This window comes from Dreissena polymorpha, chromosome 1, assembly GCF_020536995.1.
Source record: "Dreissena polymorpha isolate Duluth1 chromosome 1, UMN_Dpol_1.0, whole genome shotgun sequence".
Lineage (NCBI taxonomy): Eukaryota > Metazoa > Mollusca > Bivalvia > Myida > Dreissenidae > Dreissena > Dreissena polymorpha.
In genome coordinates, this window is record NC_068355.1 from 197,731,489 (window position 1) to 197,757,616 (window position 26,128).

General features: G+C 34.9%; 1 long non-coding RNA gene across 1 annotated transcript; it reads left to right on the top strand.

Annotated features, from left to right (window-relative positions):
• The first annotated feature begins 22,513 nt into the window (after nt 1-22,513).
• LOC127864514 (uncharacterized) lies at nt 22,514-25,306 on the top strand. Its single transcript, XR_008042063.1, has 3 exons — nt 22,514-22,645; nt 23,655-23,840; nt 24,547-25,306. It is a non-coding gene; the product is annotated as an uncharacterized LOC127864514 (long non-coding RNA).
• The last annotated feature ends 822 nt before the right edge of the window (nt 25,307-26,128 follow it).

Here is a 26,128-nt window from a genome sequence, read left to right on the forward strand (position 1 = left end):
GGGGCGGATTCAAAATGAATCTTTCATATATCTGCATGTTATAATCTGTATTCAGTGAATGTTTGACTGTTTGTCAGTCTAATAGACAGTCTGTTGAGCTCTAATAGATGATAAATTTCATACAACTATGGTCATTTTTATTAAATGTCAGCTTGTGTATTGTCTAATATAATCAGATCTTTAACAAAAAAACATTTCTCTAAATGAAGGTCATTATTGATATCTCCATGTATCACACAACGTCAGTATAAAAATGCAATCAAGGCCAATCTTGATATTCCATTCACGTGTCAGAAATTTCTCCGAAGGAATCCAACGACTGACGAGCATGGCGTTACATTTGTCGTACAAACCTCTCTTCTTTCTGAGGAAAGTAGTGTCAACCAATCTGCAAGGGACGCTAAGTGATAGATTGTAAAAGTTGGTGTTCATGACATTGTGGAGTGTGATACTTAACTGCTTAGATTTGGTGTTTGTAGAACTGATATATTTAATATTTTTGCATTTAAAACACCATTAGACACTTGTTACCAGATTTAAAATGTTGGTGATCATGATATTGTGGAGTGTGATACTGAACTGCTTAGATTTGGTATTTGTAGAACTGATATATTTCATATTAATGCATTTAAAACATTTTTTTAATTTGTAAAATTATTAACTTTTCCTTAAATTCCACAAATTCATTAAATAAAAAAGTTTTTTGTTGCTTTTAAATATAATTAATATTATTGTGTAAAATTATTAAAATATCAATAAGTTTTTATTAAATTTGCTAATTTTACCAATAATAATGAAATAATGCACAAGGAAAGTGCAATTCTGTTTTAATTAGTCTGAATTAGCTATTAGTAAAAATTAAAATATCAGTGACATCATTTTATTATTTACATACATATAAATGCATGCAAAGAAAAAATTGTTGACAATTATATAGTTTATTTATTTCTGTTTTAAATAGTCTGAATTAGTTATTAGTAAAAATAAAAATATCAGTGACATCATTTTATTATATACATACATATAAATGCATGAAAAAAAATGTTGACAATTATATAGTTTATTTATTTATCATATTTAACTGTTACAAGGAAAACAGTTTTAAAATTAATATAAATGTGATTTAACCATTTTATCAATTCACCAATTGACCCTATTTATTTGGATTAATTGGATTAAACCCACTGGTTTAAACTCCCACATTGACCTTACTGCTGTTAATGCCAGAATAGCAAGTGCGTCTCTCCCTTGCAGATGTTCACTCCCAGGACCCAAATCTGTTTTGTAACAACTTAACTAGCAAGATACTGTCCATAGCAGAATGTAGCATACCGGTCTCCTCCGGCAAGGTTAAGGCCAGAAATAGGGTCCCGTGGTGGAATGAGGCGTGCTCCAATGCGGTACAAGTCCGTAAACATGTTTTAAAAAGAACCCCTCTGAGCATAATCTTCTTAATTATAGGTCCCTCGAAAATCAGGCAAAGCGGGTTATTTTGGACGCAAAAACTCAAAATTGGAAAGAATTCTGTGATTCAGCTTTCATTAATAAAAAAAATACTAGGGATTTTTGGCAAAAAATTCACAGAATTAAAGGAAATTCATTCACCCCTGTACCGGTGTCGCGTGAGAATTGCAAGACCGTGAGGCAGTTAAGATATACAGGAAGACAACAGGTTTTGCGCATGCGCAGTATGATATAAACATGTTCGTGAGGAATGCAAGACCGTATCCTTGTATTATATCAACGATTCTTACCCTATTTTATGATTATTGCAAATGGTGAATAATTCAGATGCGGAAAGTACACTCAAAACCCCCGAACAAGATCGTCACGATTTGTACTCGTTAGTTTTCTTATTGCGTGAACACAAAAAATAACATTGTTATTATAATGTAAGCAGATTGATTCGGCCCAAGCTATTTCGGTTATTTAGTTGGGTATATAATCTGGGTCATTTATTATTAAAGCTTATTATAACTACCTAGTTTTAGTTTCAAATAGTCGTTGTGATGCGTCGTTTTACTTGGTATTCCAAGATGTTCACATGCAGGCGTGTTGTTTATTTTGCAAATGTTCAGACAGAATTTGTTAAAAAATGTCAACATTAACTACTAGGATTGCTTAAAAACATACATATTTAAAAAAAAAAAATGAAAATCAATGTGAGACAGACTCCCAGTATAGGCGCAGTGTGTCAATGCCCTAGAGAAGCTTTGCAGTTAAAGTGAAGAAAAAGAAAGATTCAAATATTTTAAGCATAGGCAGACATATGACTATGGGAATAGTATTGTACTGTAACACACTGACAATTTTTATTATGTCATCCAGTGTGGTCAGTTTCTGATATTAGAGCGAGCCAGAAAACTGGGCCTACCCAAACTAAGTTGTTGCTGGCATTTTGTATATTACGTATTTTTCAGTGAAAAAATCATAACTAATTTAAATATAAATGTATTTTAGAACTTTAAAACAAATTATGCAGCAGTAAATGACTAGGTATATGTAAATCTCTACAAAAGATGACAACGTATTGCACAATCATTCTAAAAATGAATTGACTAATTAAAACCTTATATTAGTTTTTTGTGGCAGTTGTTTGTTTTTGTTGTTTTTTAATAATGTTTATACAAGGAATGGTTGAAAGTATGTCAACATTCTTCCATCAGGGATAAAACTTTCTTATAACTGATAATAATAATTATTATTATAAATGATTGTTAGTATGGTTATGAAATTATGTATAAGCCATAATCTGTATTGTCAGTATCTTTGATAAAATTGTTATTCTAGTGTTATTATTAATGAGAGTGAATCAATCTCAATGCAGAGTTGTTCCTTGCTCTCACATACTCCTCTGCAACGGGGTCAGCATCTATTAGAACAAGAACCGTGTTTAAACCGAACAAACATATTCAAAGTATATTTAATTGCACATTGAGGATAGAAAACATTTTACAATGAAATACCACCACCCATGATTATAGGGAAACTTTGACCCCTTCATTTATGTCCAATCATTATCTGATCTACATGTAACAGGAAATTCCTCCCCTGAATTATTTATTATGTTGTACTTGTATTGAACAGGTTTGATACTAGCCAATGTATACAATGTATCTTTATTCAGAATTGTTCTCAGACAGAGATATTAAAGCAATTTATTTTCTTATAAGATTCATATTATTATATTGGGGTTTTAGTTAATAATATTGATAGTTTTAGTATATTGATATTTCATTTTTTGTATTCAAACAAAAATGACTTAATTTTTAATAATGGAAAATATATATGAACCATGCAAAATCATACAAAAATGAACTTAAGCTGTAATGTGTTGCAGATTCACAGAGGCGTGTAATGTGATGTTGTTATGTTGTGTAAGATAGATCCTGTAAAAATATTCTTCATGGAATTTGTAAATAATACCACAGATAAAATATTGTTGAAGGTAAATAGTCTGCAAGTTGCTCATTTTCCTCTAACATGCCCTTGTATTTCAAGGAAGAATACTTTCCAGGCCAGAGGAAAGAGGTTTGGGTTCATATCCCAACAGGGGCTTCAGAGGACATGCATTTTGGGACAAATAATTTTATTTGCTTAACTTTATCCTTAAACTCAACCAAAGCATCATGCAAATGCATTGGCAATAATCTTTGATAATGCATAAATGAAAAGACATAAAACTTATGAATTGAAATCATTTTAGCTCCACTATTATATATGAAATATATATAGTGGAGCTATCCTACTCACCCCGGTGTCGGCGTTAGCATAAGCGATAGCGTGCAAATGTTAAAGTTTGCGTACCACCCCAATTATTTCCCATGTCCCTTTACATACTGCTTTAATATTTTGCATACTTCTTGACCAACATGACCCCAACCTATAAACAAGAGCAGAACACTGTATCAAGCATTTTGTAAGAATTATGGTCCTTTTTCACTTATAATATGCATATTATTTATAAATCTATGTAAAAGTTTGCGTACCACCTCAATATTTTTCTATGTCCCTTGACATATTGCTTTAACATTTTGCATACTTCTTTACCAACATGATCTCAATCTATAAACAAGAGTAGACAACTCTATCAAGCATTTTGACAGAATTATGGCCCCTTTATACTTAAATAATTGAACATTTGGTTAAGTTTTGTGTTTTGGTCCATTTTACTCCTAAAGTAGCATAGCTATTGCTTTCAAAATTTGAAAACTCGCTAACTATCATAAGGGGACTGTACAGGGCAAGTTGCATAACTCTGGTTGGCCTTTTTAATGGACTTATTGCCCTTTTTTGTCTTAGTAACTTTGAATATTTTGTTAAATTTTGTGTTTAGATCCACTTTACTTCTAAAGTATCAAGGCTATTGCTTTCAAACTTCCAATTCTTTCTTACTATCATGATGGAACTGTACCTGGTAATGAGACCTTGACTTTTGAATGACCTTGACTCTCAAGGTCAAATTAATAAATTTGCTTATATTGCCTTAACTTCTTTATCTATGATCAAGGTACCTGTAGCAGACCTGAGCCCCCCCTCCTGGACGCTTGGACCAATTGATGTTGACCTATCACTCTCTAATAAAATAACGAAAACTGACTTGCCACAACTCATCAAGTCAGAAGCTCTCTCCCTTATAGATAATTTGTATGCTGAGCATCTAAAAATCTACACTGACGGCTCCAAATGCCCTAACTCTGGTTTGGTAGCCAACTCTTTTGTAATTCCCTAAAAAAATATTACTAAAACGCACAGGCTCAGCAACATTCTCTCTATTTTTACAGCAGAACGTTTGGCAATTTTTAAATACTCTTTGTGCTGATTATTGCTTAATAAACCTACTAAAACTGCTATTTTATCAGACTCAATGTCATCTCTTGAGTCTATAAAAAAACAGAAAAAGCAGATCTAGGTCTGACATTTAAGCTAACATTTTGGAACTTCATCAACAGTGCCTAGATAAATCTTTAAAGGTCACATAAGTATGGTGTCCAGCACATGTCAACATCAGCGGGATTGAGCAGGCCGACAGGGGGAAAAAGGAGGGCCTCTTGAGGGGGGCCGTAGATGCTGGGGAACTCCTGGCACCTACTGAGATCTACTCCCTGACAAAGAAATTTGTAGTGGGTGAGTGGAATCTCCGGACCGACAATTTGTCTTCCCGTCGACATACTTTTACCAAAACCGCGAAAACCCTCAGGCCGCCTGACAGATACTCAGCAAAGTATGTCCTCTGTATAGACCCCGCATGTTCTAGGTGCCAGGAACTGCGCCCCACATGCTGCTGCACTGTCCTAACCACAAGGCGCAGAGCGACCACCTCGAAGCTGCATTGCACTCCCATGGACTAGTTTTAAACCTTTCCAACGTGCTAGACCCCAAGGGAGCAGCTAGGGGCCGGATCTTCTCTGCCCTCGCCAAATACCTTCTGGATTGTCAGATAACTGACAAAATCTAGGTCATTGGGGGAGGGAGAGCAGCCAACACCCACCCAATTATTCAGTCTTGTGACTGTTTGTCCTTTAAACTGTGTAATCTTTGCACAAAACTGACGTAATCTAGTAATTGTGTTGGATTTGTGTCTCCTTTACACAACTTTTATTTTAGCTTTTATGGGTTTATTGTTCTACCCCGCCCTTTCTAAATCAGGCCAATGGTATTGACCTGGTCTTATTTATTTTAATACATTTTTTATGAGAGTATGACGTTAGTCCACCATTTACATTTTTCAGTATCTTAATATAATCATATTTTATGGCATTTCTTATTACAAGAAAGGACGAGGCTGTCCAGTAACCTGGGATTGTTGGCTGCATTGCACCCCCTCCCCTCTCTTCCCCTTTGACACCCCACCCTTTCCCCTTCAAACTCGAAGAGCCATGTCGGACTGGAGTGCACGGTGCAGGGCCTAATACCAGTTAAAACCCTTATTTAGCCCTATCCAGGGTAATACCAATCCCTTGGTATTATTGTCGATTTTGATGATATTGCTAATTTTCGATCATAGCAAATTTTGTACCTTGTAGTACATTAAATCTTGTTATAACTGCTAATTTGTGTAGCAAATTTCCTTATTTTTGTGTAAAACTGCTATCTTATATAGCAAATTGCCTTAATTTTTTCTCAGTACTGCTATTTCTACACCATAGCAAACTTTTTACTCTGTATTACACTAATTCATGTTAAAATTGCTATTTTATATAGCAAATTTCCTTAATTTTATGTTAAATTGCTATTTTATATAGCAAAGTGCCTCGGTTTTTCTGTTTAATTGCCATTTTACATACCATACAAGGTACTTTAGTACTATTTCCTCCATTGTTTTCACCAATATACAAATAATATTGATTGGATTAGAGCTTTTTGGGTTTGTTTTACTGCATCTAGGCAATATTTAGTCTTTTTACCATTTTACATCATACCCTTTTCCAATTTTCCTTCAGTTGCATACAAACTATTTTTCATTTACCGTGCTATCCCTCTGGTCCTGGGGAAACAACCTTTGTAGACTCCATCCCCACAATTACCTCCCTTAGTTCAACTAAGTGACATCACCCCTGCTGGCTTTTCACGGTCTTGCAATTCTCACGCGACACCGCTACTTAAATACAAAGGCGAAATTGCCACTACCCCAAGGGAAAAGGCTCAATTTTTGGTACGACACTTCCAATCTGTCTCCAGTGACTCAAACCTTCCCGTTGAAACTTTGAATTATCAAAAGCGGTTTGAGACTGAGCACCAAAATAATTTAAATGAGCCTGGGGACAACAGCACGCCTCTCAATTTACCATTTTCTATAACAGAATTATTAAGTACCATTAAAAATATGCCAGCCATAACTCTGAAAATTTGGCTTAACCTATTCAATCAGGTGTATAGGACAGGCAGGATACCACCCGAGTGGAAGCAGGCCACAGTGATTCCAATTCCTTAACCCGGTAAAGACAAAAATGATCCAAACTCATATCGTCCAATAAGTTTAACATCACATGCAGGTAAATTATTAGAAATAATGGTCAAATAACATACTAAACCCCTTCCAATCTGGCTTTAGGAAGGGGCGTTCCAATCTTGATCAGCTAGCTAGATTACAACATGATATTCTTTCTGCAAAAAATCAAGGGCAATCAATATAAGCAATTTTTTTGGACCTTCAGGCTGCCTTTGATTTAACAAGGACCTTTGGCATAATAAAAAAGCTAAATCACTGGATACTGTTTCCACTACCTCAGAGCTTTCCTAGAGGGCCGTAAAATCCAGGTCAGGGTCGATGGGGAGTTATCAGAGGTAGCCATAACTGAACGCGAAACCCCCCAGGGGTCCGTATTATTCCCGACTCTGTTCTCCCTCATCGTAAACGGTCTACCTGATGCCGTAAAAGACTCAGGAATGGTTATCTCCCATTTGCCGATGACTCAGGCACTTGGTTAAAGGGGTCTAACATGTTACGCCTGCAAAAGAGGGCTCAAGCAGGCTTAGACTCCATATGGAAATGGGCAATAGAATGGGGATTCAAAATTTCTCCAACCAAAACAGGAGGAGTACTATTTGGCGACCAAATTCAGCACTCTTTGGACTTAAATTTAGGCGGCACCAAAATTATCTTTGAAAAAGTGGTGAAATTTCTAGGTATGTACCTAGATAAACAGTTAAATTTTACTCACCACTTCAATTATTTGGCAGAAAGGTGCGAAAGGGACCTAAATTTAATGAGAATGTTAAGAGGCACAGGTTTCGGATCAGATAAAAATAGCCTCTTAACTCTCTACAAGTCCCTTATACGTCCAAAGCTAGATTATGGAGCCCAGATCTATGCATGTGCAAAGCCAAACGCCCTAAAAATGGTTGATGCCATTCAACACAATGCCCTAAGGATAGCTCTGAGAGCCCTAAACTGTACACCGGGTGCATTGCTTGAGGAGGAGGCCGGTGTGCTGCCTCTTGACTTGCGTAGAAAACAACAGTCCCTTAACTTCTGGGCCAGGGCAAAGTCTCGGCATGGCTCAAACCCTGTAAACAAACTTGTCGGGACTGGCACCTTCATCAAGGGGAAAATACTTAAGCGTAAGCATTTCGCCCTACCATTTGGTGCGAGTATTAGGACCCTTGTTGAGGATGCCGGCCTCGACAAGGTACCTGTAGCAGACCTTAGGCCCTCCAAGACCCCTCCCCCCCCCCGCTTGGACCCATTGATGTTGACCTATCACTCTCTGATAAAATAACGAAACTGACTTGCCACAACTCATCAAGTCAGAAGCTCTCTCACTCACAGACAATAAGTATGCTGAGCATCTAAAAATCTATACAGACGGCTCAAAATGCCCTAACTCTGGTTTGGTAGCCAACTCTCTTGTTATTCCTTCCAAAAATATTACCAAAACACACAGGCTCAGCAACAATCTATTTTCTCAGCAGAACTTTTGGCAATAAAATACTCTTTGTGCTGGATATTGGTCAATAAACCTACTAAAACTGCTATTTTATCAGACTCAATGTCATCTCTTGAGTCTATAAAAACAGAAATAGCAGATCTAGGCCTGATATTTTAGCTAGCATTTTGGAACTTCATCAACAGCGCCTAGATAAATCTTTAAAGGTCACATTAGTATGGTGTCCAGCACACGTCAACATCAGTGGGAATGAGCAGGCCGACAGGGGGGCCAAGGAGGGCCTCTTGAGGGGGGCTGTAGATGCTGGGGAACCCCTGGCGCCTACTGAGATCTACTCCCTGACAAAGAAATTTGTCGTGGGTGAGTGGAATCTCCGGACCGACAATTTGTCTTCCCATCGACATACTTTTACCAGACCCGCGAAAGCCCTCAGGCCGCCTGACAGATACTCAGCAAGGATTGTGCTTGACAGAGCCATCACGCGCCTGAGGATGGGAACCACCCTATTACCCGGTGGCGCGGGAAAGTATGTCCTCGGTATAGACCCCGCATGTCCTAGGTGCCAGGAACCCCTCACTGCGCCCCACATGCTGCTGCACTGTCCTAACCATAAGGCGCAGAGAGACCACCTCGAAGCTGCATTGCACTCCCATGGACTAGTTTTTAACCTTTCCAACGTGCTAGACCCCAAGGGAGCAGCTAGGGGTCAGGTCTTCTCTGCCCTCGCCAAATACCTTCTGGATTGTCAGATAACTGACAAAATCTAGGTCAATGGGGGAGGGAGAGCAGCCAGCACCCACCCAATTATCCAGTCTTGTGACTGTTTTCCTTAAAACTGTGTAATCTCTGCACAAAACTGACGCAATCTAGTAATTGTGTTGGATTTGTGTCTCTTTTACACAACTTTTATTTTAGTTTTTAATGGGTTTATTGTTCTACCCCGCCCTTTCTAAATCAGGCCAATGGTATTGACTTGGTCTTCTTTATTTTAATACATTTCTTATGAGAGTATGACGTTAGTCCACCATTTACATTATTCAGTTTCTTAATATATACATATTTTATGGCAGTTTTTATAAGAAAGGACGAGGCTGACCAGTAACCTTGGTATGTTGGCTGCATTGCACCCCTCCCTTCCCCTCTGACACCCCCCTTCTCCTTCAAACTCGAAGAGCCATGTCAGACAGGAGTGCACGGTGCAGGGTCATGTACACCTTGCAATACCATTTTATCCTTTAAGGGTATTTTCAATTTATGGGATTATTGTAACTCTCCCTATAAGCGGTATATTAACAATCATAACAAATAAAGTACTGTTGTATAATTTTTATCTTAATCTTGAGAAACTTACTAATTTTGTATAGTAAGTAAATAAGGTGTTCTTGTACCTTTTCTTTTAACTTGCATCATCCCCTATATATTAATTTCTATAGTATGGATGATAGCTTTTTGTGGGTTATTTCCTGCATTGTTGTATGAGATGGTCCAATCCCACATATTTCCAGGATATTTCAGTATATTAAACATTAGAGTGTATTATCTCTTTCTTTTTATTTATTTATCACCATGTGTAGTTTTCTTAGTTCCATCTACCGTGCACTCCCTCTGGTCTAGGGGACAAAACCATCAATACTTCTCCATACAAAATTATCTCCCCTACACAAACCCAAGTTGATTTGCCCCTGCTGGAAACCCCCCACCCCACCACACCTACCTACACTTCCAAACTCCTTCTTTTAACCCCCCAGGGTGGCAACGTGTTTTTTACCTATCAATAAGTGCATATAATATTGCACATTCTGTACATAATCTGCCTTTATGTATAAACTTTGTTTGTTTTGTCTAATTTTTAACTGTAAAGTACATTGTTTTACCTTTGATTTTTAAGTGGCCCTAAAGAGGTAACCATTTGGCGACACGCAAGTTATTACTTGTAAATATATAAATATTATCATTAAATTTCTTTTAAATATTGTCTTAACGCCACTCTGGGGTGACGTCCTTCCTTCATAGCCCAATCCTCTATAAGTTCCATACAGACAGGGTCTCAGGTTGGAGAATCACAGCTATATTCCCTGTCTGCAAGTGTTCAACATTGTGCCACACTTACAAATACATGCTAATCTTAATACTAATGATAATTTATAACTATATTGCATTACCAATCTCAATTGTTTGTTGGAAACTATATAATATAATTGCATGTTTACATGCAATTCCCTTCTTTTTTTTTCTTTTTTTCTTCTTATGAGAGCTATTAAAACAGGCCCTACTTTCCCCTATTAATTAAGGTTTACAAATATCCATATCTTACCATCGCTTAGAGCTCCTAGCATTACATTTAGCTCAAACACCAAATTACACCTATCTATAGGTTTATTATGTATGTAGATATATAGTGGCAATGTTAAACCACTTTGTGATTTGATTAAACCTAAAATATTAATAATTTTTGCATATATTATACATATCACACTTTTGTGTAATCTTTTTTCTCCCTAGAAACATAGAATTAAAAGTATTATGTTAATTTTAACAATAAAACCACAGATCACAAAGTCTAAAGACTCCAACAAACCCATTGCAGTATATACTGAACAGTGGGTCTAGTAATGATGATGCCACATACAACAGTATGTGTTTTCACCATCTTTACTTATAAAAATTGGGCTATTCTCTCTCTCTCTCTCTCTCTATATATATATATATATATATATAAAACAACAACATACAATAACAACATCATTTTAATAATAATAATTAATAAGAAGTATAGCAACATAACATAAACATAGTAATTTATTGCTATAAAACAAGACATGAATTTCTTTAAAATCCAAGTCCTTTTGGATGTAATTATCCTTTTTCTTTCATTTCTATATTTACTGCATAGAAATTATTACTGTTTACATTCTGTAAAGTGCAATGTCATTGTCGTCCACCGAGGGGAAAATTTCTATTTTTAAACGGATTGACGTATTTGTAATTTTAATAAGAAATTTTGGCCAATCAGCGCCATCGTTATAAAAGCCTTTTAACCAATACAAACGCTGCTTTTTAACAGCGTTAGGCTCAGCCAATGTAAAGCTATTTTTAGTATAGGTGCGTTTACGCACCTATGCTTATGGTATATACCACATTTCGAAAATCCACATCGATCGGTTGCCCGTTATGAAGCCTTACCTGATCAAAAATCAGACGAAATATCTATTTAATTTAGTATAAGGTCATTCTTACAATTTTTTATTGGAAACGTTTTTCTAACGTTTTCTTCCAAGAATATTGCTGACACCGTTTTTAGTGATTTTTTCTAAGACCGTTTTATGTCAAAAAATCTTCTTATAACCTAAAACAAATTTCGTTCGTAAAACAATTCTATCTGCACTATAAATCTCAATCTCCTACGCAGTGGCCTCCCTTATACTAGAAGTTACTGACCGGGCGAAGCAAGGGAAGTAACTGCTGTGAGGAGTAAAAATCTGCATTCAGAAATCTGTATTCAGAACTCAATCTGTTGTGCACGTCTGCATCTAACGCTTACCACAAGTTTTACGACAAATTCTTGACGCAGACGAATAGGGTAGCGTCTATTTTCATTTGTGAAAAGAATAGTTCGATACAGATCTGTCCGTGCTTAAATTTTGAAAGGCTTGGTAATTATTTTTCATAAGCGTTTCAAACACTGATGTAAATGGAAAGATTATCTATTTAAATAGTCGGTAATTGTTTGAAATTATTGATTTGAGAAATTCGCGGATGGCGATATCGAACTACATTATACCACGTGACGCCATTCTTCCCTGTATCTTGCACCTATGCTTTTAACGCCATCGGCGCTCTCGTTTAAACTACCAGACTGCAAAGTTTTCTATATGTATCAATGGTACAGCCCAGTAAAATGGGGCTGTCCATTTTATGGCCGTTTTCGACCTTTTAATGCAGAGTTTTATATGTTAAGCAGTGTGCTCGGGCAATGGTTTATTAACCGAAGTCCCGAGGGTAAACAACCCCATTAGTCGTAGTTACATTTGAATTATTTGTGTAAATTAAAGTACATGTACACGGAAAGTTTGAATTGCATAAAAAGCTTCTTTTTTTTAATTTAAATTGAAATTAAACGATAAATTGTATAATAATAGTATCGTTTACTTAACACTATTTTCCTTCCTTTTTATTTTTTGTTGTTATTATTTTATATTTGTATTTCTTTCTCAGAAATGCAGAAATTAGAATGTCTTAGCATGTTGACATATTATTTGTAAATGTATGTGTTTAGACGATGTGCTATGTACAAGTCTTGAATAAAATGTCTGTCTGTCTGTCTGTCAACGAAAAGGTTAGACATCGATCACATATCAAATACATTTATGTTTGCAGTTAATCTTCATTGAATAAAACAACTCAAAATGGGAATAACTTGTTTGCACCTTTCATGAATATGCATATCTGTATTATTTTTGTAAAAAAATTAGAAATTGTATTACTTCTTATCTTAAAACTGACAAAATGCTGAATCATTTACATGTGTTCATTATTAGAAAAGTGTGCACAGACAGGTGATTGGAGGCGGGCTACAGTGCAAAAGGAACCTCTCACCCAAACGTCACGTCATTGGCGTCCACAGCCTGTTCGTATTCTACAGTCCGAGGTAGATTTACTAGACTGACTAGTTTTTTCACATTTCTTTAAACTTTCTAACATTAATATATGCTCTTTAACAATAGAAGACACACTGCAAAATTCCATCATAGATTGTTAAACGATTTTGTATTGGGATTGTAGTTATATTCCAATATTATATAAGTGTATCTTTGAAACCTATTCAAAAAACTAAACAATATAAATGTGTTAATATTACAAAGGCGTGCGGGGACAGGCGATTGGAGACAGGACCTCTTGCCCAGTCATCACGTTCCTGTCGTCCACGCCGCTGCTGTTGATTTCTGGTAGAAGTAGACTTCCTGATCTTGTATTCCACGGTCCCAGGTACATAAATTATAATACTAATACTATGTATTACTTCGTATTTATGCAAAGAAACGCTCAATCTATAAACAAGAGCAGACAACCGTATCAAGCATTTCTTAAGTATCAAGGCTATTGGTTTCAAACTTCAAATTCTTACTATTATGATGGTACTGTACCTGGCAAGTTGAATTTGACCTTTATCTTTAAATGACCTTGACTCTCAAAGATTAATAGTCAAACTTTTGCATGCATAAAATATCTATTCTTGTACATGTGTTAAAATTTTGAATCTTTAAGTAGGTACACTTGTTGTTCAACAATATGGAGTCAGTTTATGTATCCCCCCCCCCAAAAAAAAAATGGAGGTCTCAACACTCAAATAGAATGATAATACTTAAATATGATATATTACTTTCACAGACTTCAGACCTATGCAGATACTATTCATGTCTTAATATGTACTTTAAAAAAACAACAGAGTCTCTGATTTGCATTTATGTGTGTCTCCATCTATTTTGCTGCATATTAGTACCCTTTGTTTAACTAAATGGGTGAAAATTGTAATTACTTGTGTAACCCATTTTGACAATTGCACAATCTGTATGGGGTAGTGCTGGATCAATGGTAAATGATATACAATCAGCATGACTTGATATGTTGGTTCTATTGGCTTGGCAGATTAATTGGCACGCATCAATGAATTCAGTGTTGAGAAATCACAGTAAAAGAAACCTCTGTTTTTATTTCAGGATATGGGTCCAAAAAAGAGACCTTCGCTTGTGAGCAGCCCTGCCCAATCAGAGGCAAAGAAAATTTCAAAGAAATATCTCGGAAACCGAATGAGTCCTGGGAAAAAACAGCGAGTGAGGAGGGCTCTGTACAGTCTGACTGTAAGTAAAGATGTGTCGTTGCGGAAAGCTGCTATGGATAATGATCTGTTTTATTTAATGTTATACAGACGATGTAAAGGAGAAGTTGACATTTTCAAATTAAATGGACCTAGCTCAATTTTTAATGAAGCTCAAGAAGAGAAAATGGCGAGAAGGCTATGTGAGATGGCACAGAGAGGGATGGGCCTTCGAATGGTTGAATTTCTGGACTTTGTGGAAAGTGTTGTTAAAAAAGAGAAGCGAAAAACTCCCTTCAAAGATGGAAGACCCGGTAAAACCTGGTATTACGCATTTATGCGTAGAAATGCCCACATTATTAGTTCACGCATTGAGACACCGTTAGAACTAAAAAGATCTAAACTAACGAAGGAAAAAACAGATTTGTGGTACAACAGTTTTAGAGACTTTCTCATAGATAAGAACTTGATTGATAAACCAAGTAGAATATGGAACGCTGATGAAACAGGATTCAACATGGGAAGCAACAAGTCAAAAGTAATTGGACCTGCGAAAAGAGATCTGTCTGTACCACACATATTATAGAAAAATCACCCGAAGGTTCAGCTATGGATCTGTCAATTGAAACCACACCAAAGGCATAAATTAAAAGCATGGGTGATTTTTGCTTGCCTACTATTGTTTATAAAATACAGTTTGTTTCATTGTCATAATATTATGTCATATGCCCAACCCTGTAACTGTGATAAATTGTATCTGAATTACTAGTATGAGCCTCTTTTTACAAGTTTGTTTTTATTTATTTTTTATTTTGGTGCTCACATGAAACTTAACCAATATATTTAGGGTCATCAGTAAGATTCAGTAAGATTCTATGCCAATTCAAATAAATCTGATCAGTATTTTAGCCAGATGATGTCCCCTTTTGAAGTTGACATGGAACCAAATAGTCCATGGACAGCTCTTGTTTCACACATAAATGTTATTTATTTATTGTTCACTACCATTGGTACCAGAAAGTGCCATTTCTTTCAGGTCTATATGGAACAACGCATTACATGGAACCAAATAGTCCATGTACAGCTCTTGTTTCACACATAAATGTTATTTATTTATTGTTCACTACCATTGGTACCAGACAGTGCCATTTCTTTCAGGTCTATATAGAACAACTCATTAAATGGCCATCTCATGAGAAAACCGGGTATGGTGCATCTGCATAAATTGTTATCTAGGATCAGCCTGTGCAGTCCACAAAGGCTTAATCCATCACCCTTTCTTTGTATTTTCTGTTTAAAGACTCTATTTTTTAAACTGAAACATTCATCACATATCAGCCTGTGTGGACTGCAGTTGCACAGGCTTATCTGAGATAACAATACATGATATTTGTCATTACATAATTTATAATTTCATGTTTCCAAAGTATTTGTCATGAAATATTGGCTAGTTTGATGTTTTCAAATTTGTCATGCAATGTAATTATGTTGTCACGTTTAATGTATGTGTGGGTATCTGCAACAAGAGATAGTGCATACAACTTGGAACAATACTTAGTACTCTTAACACTGTAATATACCAAAAAAAGATATGTGCATGCTTTCTGCTCATGAAACCTTTACCCATCGTCATTGTTATATATCTTAAAATGTCTAAATATTAATTTGACTGGCTTTGTTCATGTTTTAAAGTTATTTGTACAGACATAGTGGCTAGCTTTGTGTATTTGTCATGCTATGTTGGGTAGTTTCATGTTTCCAATATTGCATGTCATGCCATTACAGTATTTACTTTTTATGCCCCGAATCCTATAAATTTTGTTTTTGGCCTATGTCTGTCTTTCATTGTATGTGTCCCAAAAATTTAACCTTGCTCATAACTTATGCAATATTGAAGACAGCAACTTCATATTTGGCATGCATGTGTATCTCGTGAAGCTGCATATTTTGAGTGGTGAAAAGTCAAGGTCATCCATCGAGGTCAAAGGTTCAATATATGGCTTCAAAGCGCAATAGGAGGCATTGTGTTTCCCAAACACAGCTCTTGTTCTATTTATATTTAAATCCTTCAGAATATGTGCCTTTTCTGTGATTCTGTTAGTTATTTATGTATCACTGTTATATTGTACCAGTAAAAATTAAGGGTATGTAGTAACCACTACTTTATTGATGTGATTGACAGGTTGACTGTGTGATCAATACTGATTTCAATATATGAAGGCTTTTTAGCTCACCTGAGCACAACGTGCTCATGGTGAGCTTTAGGGATCGCCTTTTGTCCGTCGTCTGTCGTGCGTGCGTCGTTTGTCGTCAACATTTAGCCGTGTGAACACTCTAGAGGCCACATTTCTTGTCGGATCTTCATGAAACTTGGCCAGAACATTTGTCCCAATGATACCTCGGACTGAGTTTGAAACTGGGTCATGCTGGGTCAAAAACTAGGTCGCTAGGTCAAACAAAAGAAAAACTTGTGAACACTGTAGAAGTCACATTTGATGCCCAATCTTCATGTAACTTTGTCAAAATGTTTGTCTAAGTGATATATTGGTTGAGTTCAAAAATGGTTCCGGTCAGTTGAAAAACATGGCCGCCAGGGGGCGGGGCAGTATTCCTTATATGGCTATAGAGAAACCTTGTGAACACTCTAGGAGTCACAATTTTTGCCCAATCATCATGAAACTTGGTAAAAGCATTGGTTTCATTGATATCTCGGAAGGGTTCGAAAATGGTCCAGATCGGTGAAAAAACATGGCCGCCAGGGGGCGGGGCAGTTTTCTCTATATGTATATAGTGAAAACTTGTGAACACGCTAGAATACACATTTTTTGCCTATTCATCATGAAATTTTGTCTAAACATCGATTTTATAGATATTTATCTTATCAGCAACTAATTATTTCTCTTTTGACTGTGCCTGAATTGTTCTGGTACACTAGTACTCATTGATGTGATGTAACAGGCTTCCAGCTTAAATGCCCTTAGTCCCAAGAAATAGGCCCCAGCTGACAACATATGTTCCTATAATATATTGATTTACTTTGAAAATGGCTACGGTGCTCTGAAGAGCATGGTTTTCAGGGGCGAGCGAATTTCTTCTCAGGTGAGCGCCTTAGGGCCCATGGCCCTCTTGTTTATATCTTTCCTTAATATGTGTTCAATCATCTTTCATTTATTTGTGTCCCTTTGTTTCAATTAATCATATTCCCATTATTTTTATTCACTCATTTTCCATTTACATGTATTTATGCGAATCAAATTTATCAGTTTTGTAAAATCATATTTTATTGCAGTATTTCTGTCAGTCATTCAAATGCAATGTGTGATGTCATTGTACAGTTGTGTGTGACATTCAGCTTTGGGTAAAGTATGTTTAAGCCATGAAGTATTACCATGTGAATTGCGTATTAATGCCTTTTATGTTCTATGTCTCCAAACTGTTTTGCTGTAGTAATAATATGTGCAGTTCATTGAATACTTATTGTTGAGGTGGCAATAATACTATTCCAAATTTGCTAAGGATCACTTTTTTATTGACACATTATCTTCAATTTTGGATAACTTTAATTTTCAATTGTTATTTTTCATGTTTTGATATTAGAATGTGTTTTTGATTTTATTTTTATGTATTGATTATCATTGATGCGTGACGCTGGCTGAATCGACCAAGGGAAAAACTTCAAATAACACATACTATAACAAGTGATCCTTAGCGAATTTCGAATAGTATATTTTGTTTTATTGTTATTTTTTTTCATTGTTTCAGTTCTATATTTTAATATAGATCTGTTAACCAATTGTATACATACTTATAGGCTATGACAGTCTAGTCATACTATTTTATTTGATGTTTGTTTTAATTGTTTATTTGAATTGATCTCAGGAAATATATGAGTAAAATATTTGAAAATGAAAGATTTTATGTTTTATATTCCATTACTACTAATGACAAACATAACTTATTTACAATAAAAACAAACACGTTTGTTTAGGTGTCATGACAAACAGGGTTTATTTCTTGAAACACAGACACTTAACACTAGTCCCCCCCCCCAAAAAAAAAATGCCATAAAGTATGAATTGCAAATAAGTGTCATTATACACAGAACTGAGAAAAATGCAGTATAACCCACAGGGATCGTTAGGTAAAAAATACTATATTATACTATATACATATATACAAGGGATACAACTGTCAAATTTCCTGCACAACATCATGGTCTGAACAATAGCAAAAAAATCGCTTCCAAAAGCAATAATTACACGAAAAAAACTGTATAACAACAGCTCAGACATTTATCTATCAGATAATAACTATGTTTATAGCAGTAAAAGTGTTCATAGTTGTGTTTGAAACGAAAGTTTCATGAAAAACGGTAAAATTTTCGAAATGCGACACAGGTGTGCACACCCACTTTGACACATTTTGTTTCATAATTTTATAATTACAGAGAAGTTGAGCAAATTTTACCTTGTTTTATTATCCATAGACACTTTATTAATCAAAGTAGACACCTTCCATTATTGCATGTAACTGCATATATGCAAAACACCGTAAATATTAAATTTGTTTACATTTCTACTATCTTCAAGGATTTGTATGCACTTTGTCAGGTAATGTTACGTGGAACGTGACTGGTTGGATTTATTACTGCAGTGGAATTTCAACAAATCAAATCGCATGTTTGAAATACATGTGAACTATCCAAAATGAAAGTAAAACATTGTCATTGTGAAATTGAAGCAGATTGATGTGAATTTCTAGCAAAATATGCTTACTAAATAGTTATTATGTTCTATTTTACTATGAAAAAAAACTATCCAAGGAATATGTACCAGTAAAAGAGCTTTATAACAAAGGAATACGAAAATTACTGCTAGAATTCTAAGTTTTCAGCTGTGCACACCTGTGTCCAAGTAAGGATTTTTGAGCATTTTGAATGAAACTTTCTCTCTTAGTTCAATGAAAAGCTTGTACTTTATTGCCAAGTGTATTATTTTCTGAAAGATAAATGTCTTGGCTGTTGTAATACAGTTTAATTGGTGTATTTATTGCGTTTGGAAGCAAATTTTTCGCTATTGTTTACACCATGGTTGTGTGCAGGAATTTTCACAGTTGTATCTCTTGTATATATATGTAGTATAATAGAATTTTTTTACTTAACGGTCCCTATGGTATAACCAGTATACTCGTTAATGTCCGGAACCAATGACCATTTCTAACTCAAGTCGTCCGTCTGCTTTCATAAAACTCACTGAAACACATAAAGCATAATATAAACCTTTAAGCAAACTGAGCATGGACAAATAACAACGTCAACGCTCTATCCTGCTTGCCTGTCGAATGACAAAACCTACAAATCAGTGCAAGATGAAATCTTGATTTTCACACCACTGAACATGCGAAACCTGTATATTAAGTTTATTCAATAACACAACGATAACAAGACTATTGCCAAGCAATATATGTCCCCTACCGGCTCCACCATTGTCAGAAATCCCACCATTGTCAGAATTAAAAAAAAAATTGTTGCCATAGCAACCACAATTTTTGACACAAAATTAAATAACGTGCATGATGTCCATATTGCCATCAATCCATGTTTTAAGTCTCGTGAAAAACATTAAGAACTTTTCTAAGTTATCGCAGGATCCAGAAAAGTGTGACGGACTGACAGACGGAGCACAAACCAGTCCCCTCTGGTGAAACTTATGTAGGATAGCGGAATAAAATCAGCTTCCAGCGAGGTAAAACACTAGCAAATTGGTATAAATTAGAATTTGTAAACGGCGTTAGTTTCATTAGTGATCCGGAACTCCTGTCTCGTCTGTACATGCACTGCATGGTGTTTTCTCTTGAAAGGGCCCGATTGTTTTTGTTGTCGTTATTGTGTATTTTTGTTTTCTTTATTGTTATTGTTATTACAATTTCTGTGATTTATACATACCAATCAGGTTATGTTGCTGATATTTAAATAAAGATGCATGTAAATAAACGATTTTGACAGTTAAAGTTTGTTTTGAGACGACCCCTGTAATGAAAATGCACTTGCTGTCACGTGATTCGCTATTGCAGAATATTAAAGGGGCTTGTTCACACTTTGATAAATTGACAAAATTGAAAAAAATTGTTTCGGGTTTGCAAATTTTCATTGTAGTTATGATATTTGCTTTTAAAAAAAAATACCAAATTGTTTGCATGCTCTTAAATTTCCATTAAATGCAACTTATGACGATTTGAAAACCTGAAAATTATAGACAGTCCCAGAATCGATAATATGGGCGCCGCCATATTGGCTATTACGTAACCCGCGATTGAAAACGGTACTGAAGAATTTAACAGATTACATTATCATAGTGTACACCCGCTTTATTCCAATAAACAGTACTTTATTACTTCGCACAGTAGGATTGAAAACAAGTGAATCGTGAAACCAAGTGTCGATATGTATCAGATCGTAAATCAATATAATTTAAATAAAAAATATACACGATAGATTCATAAAATATGTGCCTCTGCAACAATATTCAGTGACAACACGTAATGTTTAAGGCCGAGTTGGCATTTTTAAGCATACCTTTCAGTAATGCCTTTGTATACAATTTAATTATTTCTTTATGGAATAAAATTATTCAAGCATAATTATAAAGGCATAAAAATATCTAAAGTCTGAAGTAAACGTTGTGATTTTAGCGTATATAGTGTCGGAGATATTAACAAAGATCTATCAATATATAAAGATTGGAAACATCCATTCAGACCAAATTTTTTTTTATAGATCTTTGATATTAATAAAGATAGATTTAAGGTCGATGTAGACAATTATATTGATATCTGCCTTTGTTTAAGCCTATATTATTTCTTATTAAATGTCGTACTTTCTATACTTTCCGGAGATATTCATTAAGAAACATTGTAAGATTAAAGACTGAAGACGACTTTTTTTATTGAATAATACATATCTTTGTTTGTCTAAACAGTTACCATTTCGCTATTAATATTTCCCCTGTAAGTGTCATTTTAAAGGTAATATACAAATCTATAGCCGAAATGAAGTTTGTGATTCTAAAATTGTTCCGTAAATCTTTATTACATCGAAACTCTGTAAGATTTCAGGAAGAGATTTTTTTTAATTTAAATTATGTATCAAGTTTAGTCTAAAACTAAAGTGGTTTTTAACAATTTTTTATTTAAAATCGCTCTCAAGCTAATACAAAAATATCTAGCTGGAAATGAATCTTGTGATTTAAATGAACAAGTATCGGAGTTATTCGCTTGCAAAACTGTAAGATGTCAGGATATGTCATACTTTTTTATTGAAAAGGACATATCAGCTTTTGTCTACAACTTTCTTATATCACTATTTAAATAACGTTTTACATGTTGCCTGAAATATTATTTAATTTTCTTAATAACATCTTAATTCACGATTGAAATGTTCAACATGAAAAATAATGAGCCTTAAATAAACTTAAATTATTCCAATTGTGTTCTCTAGATTTCCTTAACGTATGTCTTTATTAAATTTATTTTCGTAAAACGGTCTAAATTTACGCTTAAAAAATAAAAACGCGAACACAATAAGTGATTTATTTTACTTTAATTACGGATTATTAATGACACCAACGCACATCTCTTGAAAAAAAAACATCAGCGATCAAGGCGCGAACGAATTCGCTAAATGGGAGACGATGTTCCAAGTGTGGATTAAAAGCGTTTATGGGTTTGCCCGTGACAACACATGTCTGCACATGTGTAGATACCGAAATTAAGATAAGATATCACGCGTCACCTTTAAATAACATGTTTAATGACAATCAAGACCTTATTCATGCCAGGGACCTACACCATGTCCATGTCCATGCTGTGTTTTATTACTTTTAAACGAATGCAAATGAACCTTATTTCTACTAATTACGTAAATTATATTTATTAAAAAAAACACGAACTTTTATGTGGTTGTAAGATTGATAACAGAAACTATTTAAATCCTCAAATATATTTGATAAAACTGTTTCGCTTCCTTGTTTTGCGTAGGGACCTATACACACATATATAGGTCCATATTTATTTCTTCAGTACCGTTTTGAAGGCGCGCGAGAGTATTCAGGGGCGGGTAATTCGGGTGATAATCGATTTCTGGGATTGTCTATAAAGCGTCTCAGACGCGAAATCAGTTATTTTTAGTCAGAAATTGTGAATGGGATCCCAACTAGTATACCAGAATGCAGCCTGCGCATGCGCGCTGCGCTTATCCGCTTTTGGTTTACAAACAATGCATCTCATTTCTGTGATCGAAAATATAAAAAAAGAGAAACAGAAGCCGGAGCCAGCGACATCGCTCGAATTTATTCAATCTTGGCGACAAGATTGAGTGTTTGCAGAACCATAGGAGTATCGTTGGAAGAGACGAAGACAGGGTAATGGCTTAAACACACGAATTGTAAGTCATATTTTAGGAGCTACGTTTAGTTTTTGGCAAGTGTTGCCTGTTTACAAAGGATTTTAGCAAAAGTTTGGATAGGTATTTAGTTTTATTGTATGGATATTTTACTCTGCAACGAAACCAGATACGCGCTGATAACATAATTTGTTCATTGCGCGTTTTAAAATAAGCCTTTATGCCCCTATGCCAAGATGTTCGTATCAATGAAAATGAATTCGTTATAACTTATAAGGAAAACTCCAACACGAGTCAAATGAAGCATGAAATTAATGATAAATGATGAATTATGAATGATTTATTGATTCGGTATATATTATATTATAAACAAGGGACAAAATTGTCACAAAACCAGGTTTTCATTGTGAAAAAAAATCTGATAAAGGGAGAAAACTCAAACTGAACTTTTGAAATGAACAAACAAAATTAACCCCCTTTGTAAGTTTTTTTTTTAAATCTATTTTTAGTCGTGGCGACCTTGACATTGGAGATATTGACGTGATTCTTTCGTGCGACACACCGTCCCATGATGGTGAACAAATGTGCCAAATGATTTTAAAATCTCACAATGAATGACATAGTTATGGCCAGGACAAGCTCATTTATTGCCATTTTTGACCTTTGAACTCAAAGTGTGACCTTGACCTTGGAGATATCGACGTAATTATTTCGCGCGACACACCGTCCAATTATGGTGAACAAATGTGCCAAACGATTTTAAAATATGACAATGAACGACATAGTTATGGCCCGGACAAGCTTGTTCCGCCCGCCCGCCAGCCAGCCCGCCAGCCCGCCCGCATTCGCCAATCTAATAACCAGTTTTTTCCTTCGGAAAACCTGGTTAAATATACTGGTATGCAAATGTATATGTTATATTATGTAATCAATTATCATGATATGATTATATGATTATACAGTTTATTCCCTGATTTTAACATCAATTTTGTTTTTTCTTTAAATTGATATGTGATCAATTTTATAATCTAATACAAACCTTCTTTTTAAGGTATTTAGGAAGACGTGCCGGCCAAACTATTGCAAGTTTGACTGTTCAGCATAATGTTAGAACAACAAACTCTTCACCTATGCACAGTCATCAGCCCCCGCCAGGTCCTGGCCTGTCATTTGTGTCACAAGGAAGTACCACACCTGGTCATGTGTCAGGAATTGGAGAGATAACAGCTTACTTAGAGTATGCAAACAACCCTTTCTTAGCATATTTTAATTGATAAAATAATATATTTATATTCAATAAGATTCTATGTGCTTCCTAAAGTTCATTGGTAATATAATTGCTTTATCATTTTTTTACCAGAAACTTTTTATGTTATGAAAACCAGAGGATATCTGATAGCTGGTTTGTTTTCTGAACCGTTCAGATAACTTGCATGGTGATTGGTCATGAAATTATTTCAATGCCATTCTCCTCCAATCTCTAGTTGTACAGTAATTGTCAGTTAGTGACTCAAGTATGATAACTTCATCATATAATAAGCTCATACTGGTGAATCAAGAAGCCAAGAAAAGTATTGGTAGGTTCATAAGTTTATACTGGTGAATCAAGTAGCCCAGAAAAGTATTTATAGGTTCATAAGTTAATACTGGTGAATCAAGTAGCCCAGAAAAGTATTGGTAGGTTCATAAGTTAATACTGGTGAATCAAGTAGCCCAGAAAAGTATTGGTAGGTTCATATGTTAATACTGGTGAATCAAGTAGCCCAGAAAAGTATTAGTAGGTTCATAAGTTAATTCTGGTGAATCAAGTAGCCCAAAAAAGTATTGGTATGTTACCTGATTGGCATGATATGAATAAAATAATGTTTAAAATAGCAAACAAATTTCAAGATAAGTTTTAGTGTACATTTCAAAATTACAAATATGCTTATATGTTATTTCAGAGTAAATTGAAGGCAGCCAACAATTGGACGGTGGTGCCAATCAATGAAAAGAAGGGATACACGTACATGCACTGAGTACACAGAGATCATCAAGGAAAAAACCCTTCGATCAAAGTTCCTTTTTGATTCAGCTTATCCAAAGCTGATTGCCTCTACAATTGCCCCTTATATATCCACCTGCGGCTAATGAGGAGCTGCAATATCCAATAGGTCAAGGGCAAGCAACCCGGAAACAATATGAAGATTTACTCATACAAATTGGTCCATGGTGTATGTAACTATGTTGTTTTAACTAACTTCAACATACCATTATTATGAATTAAAAAATTGACAAAGCTGAAATCAATGATAACTGATTATGGGTAGGAACATGTTGTGTGAATTTGGCAGCATGGTTTTATAGGATGTATACCATTAAGTATAAAAGTGCATGTGTGACCCTTGCTGTTTTTTCAGTCAGAAGATGACTTTAGTATTTGAAATGATGCTTGAATTTATTTGTGTAATATGAAGGCGTGACCAAATGTGTGACATTATGGTCGACTGTCCTGTCATCATCATGGTGATAAAATGTGATTTTAATAAGTGAACTGCTTATAAACATAGGGCAGAAATATCATTGATAAAATACTGATGAACATAGCATACAAGTGCCCTTAAATGCCATGAGAATATGTATTTGAGTTTTAAGTGTGTACGGTATTGTGAATTTTGTTAATTGTTTTGTTATAAAAATATAGGATCCAAAGTATTCAATCATAGATTACTCTGAAAAAGAAGAATAAGAAAAAACTTGTCTGGCAAAAAACTACATAAACAATGGGCCAAGTTCCAGATTTTTTTGTCACAAGTCAAGGCCATTAACAGAAATTGTTGACTCTTATAGGTGTTATGTATCATGATTTGTGTTAAGTTTTTTATGGGAGACCCATGATCAAACATGGTGAATTAATTGTTTTGTTATTACAATAGAGAATCCAAAGTATTTGATCATAGGTCACTCTGAAACAGAATAATTTGTGAAAACCTTGTCTGGCAAATAGCTAAATAAACACTGGGCTCAGCATTTTCCTGATTTTTTGTCACAAGTAAAGACTATGAAAAGGAATTATTAACTCTTTTAGGTATAAGCTACCATAGTCAATGTTGAGTGCGTGCTGCACACCACATTTGTTTATGTTCCATTCACAATGACATCAAAGCACAATGCTATATATAGATTATGTATTGTTTTCCATTGTTTATCAGTCTATAAACAACCATTTATTGTAATAGCCTTACATAAGCTGTCATAAAGATGATAAAGTGCTGTTTATCCATAAATAAAAAATTGGTGGAATTCAGAAATAATTTGATCTGTCAAATGTTGAAAGTTGGAAACATTTATTCAAAATGTTATCAATTATAGTTTTGTTTCATGAATATAGAGTATTATGTTTTGTGTTCATTATGTTATGGATTTTGTTGTTTTGTTTTAAAATGTTTTAATAAATAACATGAAGAAATAAGAAGCTAGTTTGTTCAATTTTGATTTATTATTACATGTATATTACACAGCAAAACATTACTGCAAGAATGTTAA